General features: G+C 39.4%; 1 pseudogene; it reads right to left on the reverse strand.

Moving 5' to 3' along the window:
* Positions 1–1,783: 1,783 nt before the first annotated feature.
* On the reverse strand, positions 1,784–14,169 carry LOC131226869 (26S proteasome regulatory subunit 7-like; annotated as a pseudogene).
* Between the last annotated feature and the right edge of the window lie 487 nt (positions 14,170–14,656).

Below are 14,656 nucleotides of genomic sequence, written 5' to 3' on the forward strand. Positions count from 1 at the left end.
CAGTGGGACCCAACGGATGGATAGATTAGATCTCAAACACATTTGCCACGTTGACAAGTGGGGCGGCATATATAAATGCCATTGCATGCGTACAAAATGCAAGCTTTTGCATGAGATGGGCCACATTTCTTAGATTACCTGGTCTAAAGATCAGTGCTTTCACTTACGTAGGCTCAAGTAGGCTCTTCTATGTGAAAAAAAGGAGGTCTAAATGATCTTTTCCCCTATCCATCCATTGTTTTGTATGTGGTAACCCACGTTGGGTGATCTAAAAAATGTGGCCCATCTTATGGAAAGCTTGATCTTGTATATGCGCCATATTTGCATGTGCAAAGGCATGTATACAAGCATTGTAAACACCTAGGGGTTATTAGACAGGACTCATTACACCAAAAAAAAAAAAAAAAAAAAAAAAGCCTTTACGAGATTTACCGGTGGTTAGACAAATGTAGGCAGAAAAAGGCGTTGCTAAATCTTTTACCGGCGCTTTTTCCCGTCCGCCATTATAGAGTATCATTTACCGGCAGCCATCAACCTTTACCTGAACTTTAACTGGCCGCACACTATAGCCTGAAAAGCACCAGTAGAAGTCTGCCGAAGTGCCAGTAAATGCCGAATGAAGCACCAGTAAAAGGCCTCGACCAAGCCAAGCACCAATAAAAGGCATTGCAACTGCCTGTATATGCCATGGAAATCGCTGGTAAAAATGGTTTTTTTTAAAAAAAAAAAAAAAATCCATTTCGTTATTCATATTTGATTGAAACCTTTTTTTTTTTTTTTTTTTACATATTTGAAACCTAGAAAATGTTGCACAACACAATTAAAAACGAATATTAAAAAAATTGTATTGCTTTATAATAAAAATATATAATATTTACAATGATAAATTGAAAATGGTTCCAAATTACATAAAAGATTAAAAAAATAAAATAAAATCCCTCCATCCAGCCCTCATCCATCTCTACCTACAACCTGCAAAACAAAATAACAAAAAGAAATTAATTAGATTCCAAATAACCAAAAAGCCTATAAATATCAAAATTGACTAATGAACATAATCAATCATTTTTCCAAAAAAAAAAAAATGCAAATTGTGAAAAAGCTTGAATATTAGGAAAGACCTTGTGTCCCTGGTGTTTTTGTGTTGAAGAAAATAAAGCCATCACATGCATCTTTTACTTGACCACCACTTTCTTATAGTGTTTATGTCATGGAGTTTTGCTAATCGACATGTTCTATTTTATATTTTATAATTGACAAATTTTAATTGAAGTTCTTGATTGAGAATGTGGCTATGATTAATGTCTATGGCAAAAACAGATAACATCCTAATATAGTGAAGAATGTCCTTGATGGTAAGAAATGTGCTGGAATATACTTTAGAACTGACCCTAAGAGAAAGCATAGTCTTGAACAGAAAAATGAATCAACACAAAGAGAATGCCCTTATCTTTAAAACTTTTCATATGTTATATTAAAATAATACATTGAAGAAGGCGACACTGCTGAATACACATTATCAGGTGGAGCTAAACCCTCGAATTTCATTTGGTCAACTGAAAGAGATTTCACAAACTAGTTATGTTTCAAATACAATAAGAGAGTCAATAGCACTTGAATAGCAAAAAAATGGTAGAGGTTACTGACGAATCAGAGATATACCATATTTAAAAAGAATCTTAGGCTGCCCAGCAGATGTGGTTTTTGAGATTTTTTTAGATATACCAACCCTCTTACCTTGTAGAAGAATATCGGAATGTTGTGTTACAAATAACCAACATGGCAACCGATGAATGGATGCCAGCACATTGCCCCACCAGGACAAATCAAGAAAGGTCAGGGGAGGGCAGTAAATGGTCTCAGTTAGTTGTAGACCATGTACTTGGGAGTTGCACTGAATTTCTGATAGCCTTTGATGACCTTGTTGACCGTATCAAGGAAATCTTTCTTTGTCACCGTCTTCCTCCTCACCCAGATAGCAAACATCCCCACCTAAGTGCATACACTCCTGATGTCTGCCCCTGAACAAATCCATAACCAAAGTTACAGAAAGTAGACGAAATTTTGGCTGGAAGTGAAGGCCCAGAATGCAGGAAACTTTCATGAACACCTGAAGATACATTGAGCCTTTGTGCGATAGAAGACTGAAAGAAAGGCTGGAAATAGGAGAGAACACATAGATGATGGATGTCTTGGCTTTAAATGGGGTGGGGAGGAAAGGACTGCAGGGAACTTTTGTGTGTGCTCACATGGGTAGCAACACTACCCACATGCAAATAGAAAGATCATTAGTTCCTGTTTCTACTTTTTAGCACTCCGTAAATGCAAGTGGCTTCTATGATGCTGTTTTATCATTGATTTTTTTTTTGATGAATGAATACAATTGTCAAGTCTTCATATCTAAAATTGCAGGCATAGGAATGAATACCCAATTGATGCCATTTCTGGTGTTGAAAATGGAAGATTTTTAGTTGAGCTCAAACTATTGTTCATGGGAGTTGTATGTACTTGCTTATACTCTGAAGACCAACTTGTACTTTCAATGGTGCAGGAAATCCTCAATATTTATGCCTGTTTCTAATTGTGGCACTCTGACATACAGCTATCCAGAACATTCAAAATGTGGGTGTCATAGAGGACGGAGCATGTCTCTAAAATCACATTGACCAAGCAATGCTAACCACCCAATTAATGGCCAAAATCATGTTGATCAAGCAATGCTAACCACCCAATTAATGGCCAAAATCATGTTGACCAAGCAATGCTAAACACCCAACTAATGGCCATTAAGTGGATGATTAAAATTAAAAGGGAAATCAGATGGTTATCATTATCTTCTCATTGAAGATTTTAGGTTACACTCCGCCTATAGTTGGGTCACCGATTTGGATCGTCTGGATTGAAAAGTACAACTGGACATGTTTCTGCACCATTTTCTAAATTGTGTAAAACTAGAATAGGAGTCTTGCCCAAGGATCAAGCTCACACCCAATGTATTCACAAAAAGTTTTGGCAATGAGTCTGTTGTAAAAGATACACCGAATGTACAAGAAAACAAGTCTAAAGACTTCCTTAGATAGGGTAAAGAAGATATTGCATTTGACAAATTGATTACTAAGAGGTCAAGGCATTGTCCAACATAAATAGGCTGAGGCATACAACATAAAATTGTTTTATTCAAAAGATTTTATGATACAGTAGCATGGCAGAAAAGAGTATAAGAGGGGCTCTCAGCGTCATTTGCCAGTTGAGTTGGGGCAGAGCCGAGCAAGAAACTCAAACCAGATGTCTCTCTTGCAATTCATTGTCCGTGTGTGGATCTTGAATATTTGTGTCCTGCTCTCCAAATCAGGCAGACAGAACTCAACCTTACAATCTAGTCGTCCAGGATGCAACAATGCTGGATCTAGCATGTCAAGCCTGAAATGCATTGAGAAAACAAAAGGCAAATGGGTGAGATGCATCATCAGCCTGCAGGTTATAGAGAAAATTATGATTTTATTTTAGCATTCATCAGAATTCCGACTCTATAAATCATTTCAAGATCCTATTGAAAACTTAAAACAGGAATTTCCAATTTTCTTCCTCAATTGGGCTAGACTCAGCTCCACCCAAGAACCATAATTTACAACAGATTATCATGACTCTTAACAACAAGGTTACAGTACTTGAGAAATTGTAGAAACAGATGGCATCATAGGAAACAGCTAATGCAGACACATGCCTATTGAACATAAATTTGCCATTGGAAAGAGAGACAGCAGATGCACACTTCAGCATCAGTGTTAGGCACACATACTTATCAGAAATTTGACAAAGTACCCGCACGATTGATGAAAACTGAGAGATGCAGAAGATTTTCTGTGTATTTGAGACAACCCAATGGGGTTGAATATATAGAGATTACAACCATCTACACAAGGAAAGTAGTAAACGCAAAATCCCCTACCTATAGAAACAAGATATACAAGGTATGTGAGGTGTCTAACATCCCCCCTCAAACTAATGTTGGTCATCGACAAGTAATAGTTTGCCAACAAGAAATGAGTGACGTGTAGACGTGAGGGATTTGGTGAGAACGTCATCAATCTGATCATGGGATGCCACATGTGGAAGAGAAATGAGCCCAGACTGAAATTTCTCACGAATAAAGTGACAGTCAACTTCAATATGCTTCATTCGTTCATGAAAAACTGGGTTAGAGGCGATCTGAATGACACTAAGATTATCGACATGGAGTGGAGTAGGATTCTGTAGAGGAATGCTCAAGTCTGAAATAAGTCCATGTAACTAGACAAGCTCACTACACGCAGCGGACATCGCCCGATACTCGGCTTCTGTACTCGATTTAGAAATAGTGGCCTGCTTCTTACACTCTCAAGAGATGAGAGAAGTGCCGAGAAAAACACAGTAGCCAGTGGTAGATCTTCGCGTGAGAGCGCATCCGGCCCAATCAGCATCCGAATAAGCACGAAGGTCTAGAGTCGCCATGGAGGAGAAGAACAGACATCGATCTAGAGTTCCACGAAGGTACCGTATGATGCGCAATACCGCAGTCATATGAAGAGTTCGAGGAGCAGAAACAAACTGACTGATGACTTGAACAGCGTAGGCAATATCAGGGCGAGTCATAGTTAAGTAATCCAGACTCCCAACCAGACGGCGGTATAAATCGGGCTGTGCAAGTAGATCACCATCATCACGACCATAGTGAATGTTAAGTTCTAAAGGAGTCTGAACCATCTTCTGATCCGTCAGTGATGCTAAGGTGAGAAGATCCTTAGTATATTTACGCTGGCTGACCAGAATCCCACGGTTGGAACATGAAAATTCAAGTCCAAGAAAATATGTTAGATGGCCGAGGTCTTTCATCTTGAATGATGATTGCAGAACTTCCTTTAAAGCCAAAATGCCAGTAGCATCACTACCAGTTAGTAGGAGGTCATCAACATAAACCAGAACAATAACATTGCCGTGAGCAGTGGTGCGCAAAAATAAGGATGGGTCATGACCACTTTGAGTAAAGCCAGCACCCATAACCACATTGTGAAAGCGTTGGAACCATGCCCGTGGTGCCTGTTTGAGGCCGTATGGGGCTTTCTTTAGCCGACATACCTTATTGTCAGGAATTAAAGAGCCAGGAGGAGGTTTCAAATATACGGTTTCTTGGAGGTCTCCATGAAGAAAGGCATTTTTCACATCCATCTGAGAGAGTGGTCATGAGTGAACAGAAGATATAGCCAGAAGAGTACGAACAGTTTTCATCTTGGTCACAGGAGTGAAAGTCTCATCGTAATCAATTCCGTATTCCTGTTTGTATCCCTGAGCGACAAGTTGAGCCTTGTATCGATCCAATGATCCATCAGACTTGAGCTTTACAAAATAAATCCATTTGCTACCAATTAGCTGTTGGTCAGCGGGTCGAGGGACAATCTCCCACGTATGGTTATCATCCAATGCCGCAAGTTCTTCTGCCATAGCCTTCTTCCAACAATCATGAGTGGCTGCCTGAGAATATGAAGTAGGAATAGAAACAGTATCCGGAGTAGCATTCATGGCAGACATAGAACATATCAAGTGATTAGGTGCTCAATGTTCACGAGCAGAACGACGTATCGAGGTAGGTTCAGGATCCGCAACAGGTACAGTAGGTTCGGGTTGAGTAATAGGTGGTGGATTTGTACGTGGTCGACGAGAGTATACCTACAATGGACGAGGGAGAGTATCGAGGCAAACGGAATTTCAGGAAAGGTGATTAGACCAGAAGAGTTTGGAGTGTGCGGAGGAGGAAGAGATGAATGAAAGGCAATATGTTTAAGAAAAACAACATGTCGTGAAACCCGAACACGACGAGAAACAAGATCATAACATCGAAAACCTTTTTGAGTTTCCCCAAATCCCAAGTACATACATTTGATCGATTTTGGAGATAGTTTATTACGTTCACGTGAAGCCAGGTGAACATAACAATACAACCAAACACACGGAGTGTGGAATATGTAGGAGGTAAGCCGGTGAGAACAAAGTAGGGAGATTTACCATTCAGAACTTTGGTTGGCATCCGGTAAATCAAGTAGATTGAATGTAACATGGCTTCCACCCAGAAAGAACGAGGAACACTCATAGCTGTCATCAGAGTGTTGGCAGTTTCAACAATATGGCGATTTTTCCGTTCAGCCACCCCATTTTGTTGTGGAGTATCAGAACAGGTGGTCTGATGAATAATCCCATGACCTTGAAGAAAGGTACGAAATTCGGTTGAGAGATATTCCCCCCTTGAGTCAGAGCGGAGAGTTTGAACTGGAACCCGAAACTAAGTCTCCACCATAGAGTGAAATAACTTGAATTTTTCAAAAACCTGTGACTTCGATTGCAGAAAGTAAATCCAAGTGTACCGTGTGAAGTCATCAATGAATATAACATAGTATCGTAACCCAGAGAGGGACATAATTGGTGATGGACCCCAGACATCTGTATGCACAAGTTCAAACATAGAAGATGATTTTGTAGTACTTAAAGAAAAGGGAATACACTTATTTTTTAAAAGACAACAGGAAGAACAAGAATAATCCAAATCATTTGTATTAAGAGAAATATTCCCTAACATGCCAGATGAAATTAACTGAAGTAACCGATCCGAATGTGGATGACTCAGGCGAAAGTGCCACAGTTTCCACATTTTACTTGCTGAAGTAATATCTGATGAAGATGGAGAAAAGAAACAACGAGCCGGGGTGACAGATGGATCAAAGTCAAGCACGTACAGACGACCATGCCGCCTACCCTTCCCAAGTACCTTCCTCGTTGCCAGATCCTGCACAAAACAACAGTTGGGAAGAAATATGACTAAGCAGTTATTGGAAGTGAGTTGACCAACTGAAATTAAATTGGAGGAGAGGTTAGGGACATGAAACACATCACGAAGAGTGAACTGGCGATGAGTAGAAGGAGAGAAAGTCAATGAGCCAATGGACTGAATAGGTAGTCTAGTACCATCCGCAGTAGAAATAGCCTGATTGCCGGTATAGGGACGAATGTCACGAAGATGGGATACATCACCGGTCATATGATTAGAAGCTCTCGAATCGAAGAACCATGTAAAAGATGGGGATATACCTGACATACCGGCGGCAGAAAGGGCCTGAACAATTTGTTGGAGCATCGCAGGAGTCAATGGAGATGAAAGACCTTCAGCAGAAGTAGTAGATGCAGACTCACTAACAGATGGCTCAGAAGAAATAGTGGTAGCCGTAGCAGAAAGAGCACGACCACGGCAACCACGTTCACGGCTGAAAGAAGATGCATAAGCTCGTGTACGGCAGTCCTGAATACCATGACCAGTCCGTCGATAATAAGCACACTATTCCTTGCTTTGAGCGACAACATGACCCACCTTGTTGCACCCGCGACAAGTTAAGGGAGAGGAACCAGAACCACGTGTTGGAGTTGTGGATACAGCAAGCACCATATCAGATGAGCCCGGAGTTGAGAGAACTTTCAGTCGTTGTTCCTCAGCCAATAAATCATTAATAACCGAATTCAATGAAGGAGTAGGGCTACCGTTCAAGAGAGCAGCCCGACAATGCTCAAATTCCGGACGTAGCTTCATAAGGAATTGACGAACTTGTGCACTCTCGCGCATAGTTTAGAATATTTTAAAGTCATGAGGAAATGTTGGATCCATCATAGTCATCTCTGTCCAAATTGTGACAATTTTGGAGTAAAATGATTGAATACTGTCGTTACCCTGAGTAAGGGTAACAAGATCCTGTTCCAGACGGTATAACCGGGCCGCATTACTCTGTTGATAAATCGACTGGAGATGTTCCCACATCGCCTTAGCAGTGCGATGAGGCGTGAGTCCAACAGCAATGGACCGATCGACCGAATCGAGAATCCAGGTAATAATCCGTCCATTGTTTATTTCCCAATCATCTAATTTGGCGGCATCTGTGGGGATAGTAATAGATCCATCCAGTAGTCCCCACAAACCACGACCCTTGAGGAAGTTCTTAAAATGGATGGCCCATAGAGAATAGTTGGTACCATCAAAACTACAACGTGGGGCTTCTGTACGTGATGAGTCCTTATCCATTGATTGATCTGAAGTAATGGAATACACAGAAGAAAGTTTCAGATGTACCGTACAGCAAGGGATCTGGATCTGGATCTGGACGAGCAAAGTGCGTGGGATCTGAATCTGGATTTGGATCTGGACGAGTAGGGGCTGCCGGACGAGCAAGGGCTGGCCGGACGAGCAGGGATGAACAGAGGAGCACAGGGACAGAGGCGCAGAGGTGAGCAGAGGCGAGTAGGGACGACCGGACAACGCAGCAGGGTCGGATGAGCAGATCTGAAGCAGAAGGGTCGCAGGATGACACAACAGGGACAGCCGGACGACGCAGGGGAGGTCGGATGAGCAGGAACAATGACCGAACGCAGCAGGGATGGCCGGACGATGCAGCAGGGGCGGTCGGACGGTGTGGTTTAGGCGGCCGGACGACGCAGGGGCGGTCGGATGAGCAGAGGCACTTGCCAGACGCAGCAGAGGTGATGAACGGACGACGCAGGGACGGTTTCGGATCAACCTCGCTTTGATACCATGAAAACTGAGAGATGCATAAGATTTTCTGTGTATTTGAAACAACCCAATGGGGTTGAATATATAGAGATTACAACCATCTATACAAGGAAAGTAGTAAACGCAGAATCCCCTACCTATAGAAACAAGATATACAAGGTAACAAGATATACAAGGTATGTGAGGTGTCTAACAATTGACAGCAGGATAGAGCAGAAATAATATGTGGGCAGACATTTGAACAAACTTTGATGCCATCAATGATGCTAACCTGTTTGTGGGCAGAAATAATGTGGGCATACATGTGAATAACAAGTAGAAGGCTATTTGACAACTAATACTTCTAACATGTTTGTTGCCATCAAAACTTTGCTGTTTCCTTGAGCATCAAAGCCATTGAGCTCATTCACAATTTCAAGCATTGTATGCTGGACCTCATTATCTCCACCCACACCAACATCAACCCGAGCACCACCTATCGCGTCCACATCATCAAAGAGGATGATGCAAGCCTTTTTTTGAACTTGCCATCTACTGAATATAAAAAATATTGGTAAATGGTGACAGCCAAAATGAACTAGCAGAGAATCTGAATAGAACTAACTGTAAGAAAACCTTCTAATCTCTGTTAAATAAATTCATTAAATGTCATAGTAGCAACCTACGAAAAGCTCATGAACCATCCGGGCACCCTCTCCAACATATTTTTGAACAAGCTCACTTCCAATAACACAAATAAAGCAGGCATCAATTCTGTTGGCTACATTTCTGGCTAGTAAAGTTTTGTCTAGAGGACCATAGCAGAGCACCCCCTTTAGAGGATCAATGCCGAGCTTCACAAATTTCTCTGGATGGAGCATGGGGAGTTCCACTACCTAAACAAAAAAGGAGAAAAAGAAAAAAGAAGACAACATCACAACAAGTAGGAAACATATGTACAATAAACTGTACCTGGATTCATCATCATTTTCTAAGCCTTACCCCAACTACTTGGGGTTGGAAAAGTACACCTGGAGTGGTATCCATAAAAAAAATTAGCGGCTGCTTGATCATTGCAAGGAAAATATACCCTGGTAAAGACAACCACACTGAAATTTTCGTGTTGTCTAGCAACAAAACCATGGTGAGAAAAAATTCAGCAAAAACTTGTTCCTTTTCTACATTGGGGAGTAATGACCAAATGCACCCCTTAACTCACTAGGAGATCACTGATTTTTGCCTCAATATGTGAACAAACGGAAGCTCATATCCTGCTATCAAACTGTAGCACTAACTTTGAACATTAAACAAAACTGCAATTCTTCTTCTCCTCCAGGATTCAAGAATCTGGAGTGATTCTGATCCTAAACCAGGCATGGATTTGGAAAACTAGGGTGAAACTTGCCCTGAACTAGGAATCGCTGGTTACCCAACCCAGCCAGTCAATGACCAAGTAGTATGGACATGGAAAACTAGGGTGAGATTTAGGTTGACCAGCCTGGTTTGAGAACTATGCTTTTTTCAGTAACCTTCATGTCAAAGTTTCCACATCAATCTTTTGTGCATGAGATTACTCGATTACTTAAAAGTGCATTATTTGCTCTTTTCTTCAGAATGACAAGATTCTGTGCAGCAATAGCATCTTAATTCCCGTATGTTAAAATCTTGTCTAGAACATCCCAAAGGAACATCTGTACTAGTGGCCATCTTTTGAGCTAGAGAAATGCTCTCAACACCCATAATCTTTAAAGGAAATTCACATAAGAGACATTGAAGATGAAAAGAACATTTCAATTTAGATTATCCAAATGAGTGAGTAAAGTTGACTCGGGTGTCTTAGGCCCTGGTTGTGAACTATGCTTCTTATAATCTTCATGTTAAACATTACGGAAAAAAAATAAAAAATCTTCATGTTAAACTTCACACATCAAATCCATTTTTGAACATGAGCATAGTTGATTACTTCAAAGTGTACTATTTGATCTTTTCTGAAGACTGACAAGATTCTGTGTAGTACTAGACTACTAGTGGCTTAATTCCTATAGGTAAAAAAGTTGCACCTTGTAGGAAGACCTGTGCTAATGAGCATCAACATCCATGACATTTTAAAATGAAGTTCCCATAAGAGACATTGAAAGGAAAATAATATTTTGACATTGATTATCTTAGTGCTACAATAAGGAGATTCAAAATCAAGATATTTGGTACAAACAGAAAAAGGTGCAAGAATCATGTTTTATGCCATCAAATGTAGCTGGAAGCCTAGACCAGAAGGATGAATGTTAATACATTAGTTCAAGTGATCAGTTTTACTTGGAACACTACTAGTTCAATCACTGAATATCATGTGGCGACACAACAAATATTATTGATCATTGATGTTTTACATAATAACATTGAATATATGTCTTGGTATGCATGTATGGATCTAAAAAAAACACATGCACAAATATCCTTGGTAACTTGTGAATTTGAATGCTATATCACACTTACAGCACTGGGTCACCAGGCTCTTATACTAGAATAGGAAAAATGCTTATACAAAAGCATTCTTATATGAGAATTAAAATACTCATTACTCACTTCTCGCATAATGTAATTTCTAATTCGAGAGAATTAGCTGAATGCATTCTAGATTAGCCTTCAAAACTAATATTTAAAGGTTTTTTTTTTTTTTTTTGTAATGATGAGTTGATTTTGGTAATCAGTTTTTGATCTATCTAATTCTACTCTAAATAATGCGGACCTTATGAGAAGCATTCACCTTGAATTTTCATTTTCAGTTTTCATTTTTGGTGCAGTTTTATGTTTCCACACTAAGATTCTGCTTTTGCGATTACAAGTGGTGGCTGTGCTTCTTGTCTTGTTTGGCTTGTGTATGTTTTTTTGGCGCCACCTCAGTGCTTTTCAATGAAAGTTTCTTGATATCTTTCAAAAGAATTGGTGGCTTGTGCTGCGAGTGATGTCAATGTGTGCCTCTACTATGGCCAGTCCCAAAGCTAGGGTAAAAGAGTAATAGTCATGTCAATTACAATTGCATGTCTTATAATGAATGAAACATCCTAATTAAATCCAAGATAAAGAAAACATTGGAAAGCTATTTCCAAAAAAAAAAAAGAAAAAGAAAAAGGAAAGAAAGTCAAAGAAATAAAGAAAGGAAACTCTAGAGTGGAAAATTGAACTTACCTGATACACATGCCTTCTTCAATATCTGTTGGTGAAACTTTATTGCCCAAACCAACAACAAACTGCAGGTACAAAAAGAATTAGGTCCATCAAAATGTGCCAAGTTTCTTAAGTTATGCCAACCTGAAAAACAAAACATCGCATAGAAAATATACCTTGGCAATTTGCTTAACATTTATCACATACTTTGCATCCTCAGAATTCTGGTTTGTTATTTTTGTGCATCTTGTAACCTGCTCAAAGCATGAATAAACACACATGTAATGTCAAACAAAATGCCATGTATTCATAATCACAACAACAGGCAACACTGTTAAAGATTACCTGAAGAGGCCGCTTCTCTTGCATCATTTGTTTATCAGAAACAAGATTCCACTAGCTGGGTGCAGCTAATCCAGTGTCTGACTCGTTTATTCCTGTTGTTTAAATGAAACAAAATCCTCCTATTCAAAAAGTTTGATAATGCAGATAGAGGGGCAGATGCTAAGAAAAGCCCTTAATGATGGAGACAAGGAGAAATGCACTGAGAAACTTCTTGTAATGAAACTTCACGATATCAACTGACACAATGAAATGGCTCAATCACAAACTAACTATGCAATGATCTTCCATGTTCCCTAATTTTTCTAATGCCATTAATAATTTTTTTTTTAAAAAAAAGTGCCAAAAAAAAGCCCAAGAAACATACCACAAAGTCATTGACCTTCTTGGCCATTTCTTTGATTTCCTTCTCCACTTTCTTTATGCTGGCAGAGTAGGGTCCCAAACCCTGCCATCAAAAAATTCCAAATATCACAAAACATGATGCAGGACCCTATTGAACACTAAACACAGCACCAATAACCCACATGACCAACAAAGTGAAAGAAAGAAAGAAACAAAAGCTCAATGCATTTGAAAACAGAATGAAACGCCATTATGAGTCAATGTGACACAGATCCAATTCTAAAAATAATAGTTTTTTTTTTTTTTTTTCCTCCCAGTATGCAAATGCAGAAATTAGATTTTTGAGAATATTCTCATTACTCAAGGGATTCCGACACTTGGGCTTGCCCAAGGGACATGAAGGAACTGGGTCCTGTTCAGAAACAAACTAATATATTTGAAACCGTTGTTTGGTTATTCAGATCAGTGATCTGATAGGCCTATCCGTAGAAGATCTATCCTACTATCCTTCAAAATTCTCTACATGAATTGGACTTCTAGCACTTTGATTAGGGCAATCATCAAAGGGTTGTGATCTTCAATGAAGAAAATGTTCTGCCCATCCCTATTCCATATAAGGTGCATTAAATGAAAAACTTGGATCCCCTCCCACTGCCCTACATGTATAGAGTATTGTGCATCAGCAAATAGCACCATTGCTTAGGATCTGAGACCCAACATTTGTTGAGGGGCATGCAAGAAACAAGCCTTTCCTTAATGAAATCATACTTGGGTATGGAGAATTTCCAAGGTAAGGACCACACCGCCTTGGGTGAGTCCCAAGTCTCACCTAATCCGCTCCCAAATCATACTCGTTAGGTAGCCTTTCTTAACTTACACGCGGCATGTGCCTCAAATCCAAATCGCCCATTAATGAAAGCATCGTTTGAAAAATCTGATTGATTAGACTATCCTCAAATCGTATTAACCAGAGTTTGTTTGTTGAATAAGGTTTGCTCGAATACATAGCCATTGGATCTCTGGTCATATTCAATTATCCAGATAGTGGGTCTGAAAATGTATAGATGAAGGTGGTTGCCTGAGAAATCTTTGCTGTGAAAAGATTTTAAACTTTAGAATCAATGGCTAATAGGGCATGGGTCAAAGAGACTGTCCATGTTCATTAAATAAATAAATTAAGGGACTCATTTAATTGACAATTTTAGTTTTAGTGTAGATAAGAATTATATTTATCCATACACATGTATGATGTGTTTCCACATGCTACATGTGTGACTGTCTAAGAACAAACATCCCACATGTAGATATCAAACAAGCAAACAGTTAGAGCAGCAACCTTTTGCCTTTGATCATCTGCTGAAATATATGACTAATCCTTACACTAAAATGACCAGAACTGGTACCATGAAAAGTTGACATCTCAATGAGGCCAAAGGACCCGTACATGTATACCTGTGATTAGAACAAGTCACTTACTATGAATGAAGTCCATGGCTTTGCGAATATCCACAAATGAAGGAGCAAAGAGGTAGTCTCGTGTAGAAATCACTAGGTTGTCAATCCCGTGAGCCTGCAAACACGAGAAATAGCTTAGGTTGATGCTTGCAGAAACTTCTCTTTAAGAAAAACAGTACTACCATCATCTAATAGAGCAAAAAGAATGAATGTCAAACATTGAACTGCAAAGAAAGACCAAAGAAGAAACCTACCTTTTTGTGGAGAAGAAACCTATGTTGCAAGCTTTTCAGCCATAGCATGTGGTTCACTTACTCAAAACTGTAGTTTCTTGTCTCATAGTCCCTTCCTGGGAGCAAAAATAATTAATCAACATGATATTCCTCAAAGCCACTCAAATCCCACAATAGAAAATAGCAGATTCCAAGTAAGGAATACAAACCAATTTTATTCAAGAATAACATTAGCCTTTCCCATTACTGCCTTAATTGAATTTTCATCTCTTGGGTTATATTTCATCGGTACAATCCAAACGCATTTGATAAACAAGAGTCAAAGTTCAGCCACACATAATAACACGAATCAAAAGAACGAGAAATAAGTACAACCCAAGTAAATCTAGTTATGAGAACATCAGTACCATTTAGGAAAAAAGCAATATTACAATGTACACTATCAAAATGAATGTATCGTTACTGAAACACCTACTACAATACCTAACTGAAATCACCCACCAATTTGAGATATTGATGAGATTCATCAAAATATCAAATACGAGCCATGACTTGA

The sequence above is a fragment of the Magnolia sinica genome, chromosome 15 (assembly GCF_029962835.1).
Source record: "Magnolia sinica isolate HGM2019 chromosome 15, MsV1, whole genome shotgun sequence".
NCBI classification, from domain to species: Eukaryota; Viridiplantae; Streptophyta; class Magnoliopsida; order Magnoliales; family Magnoliaceae; genus Magnolia; species Magnolia sinica.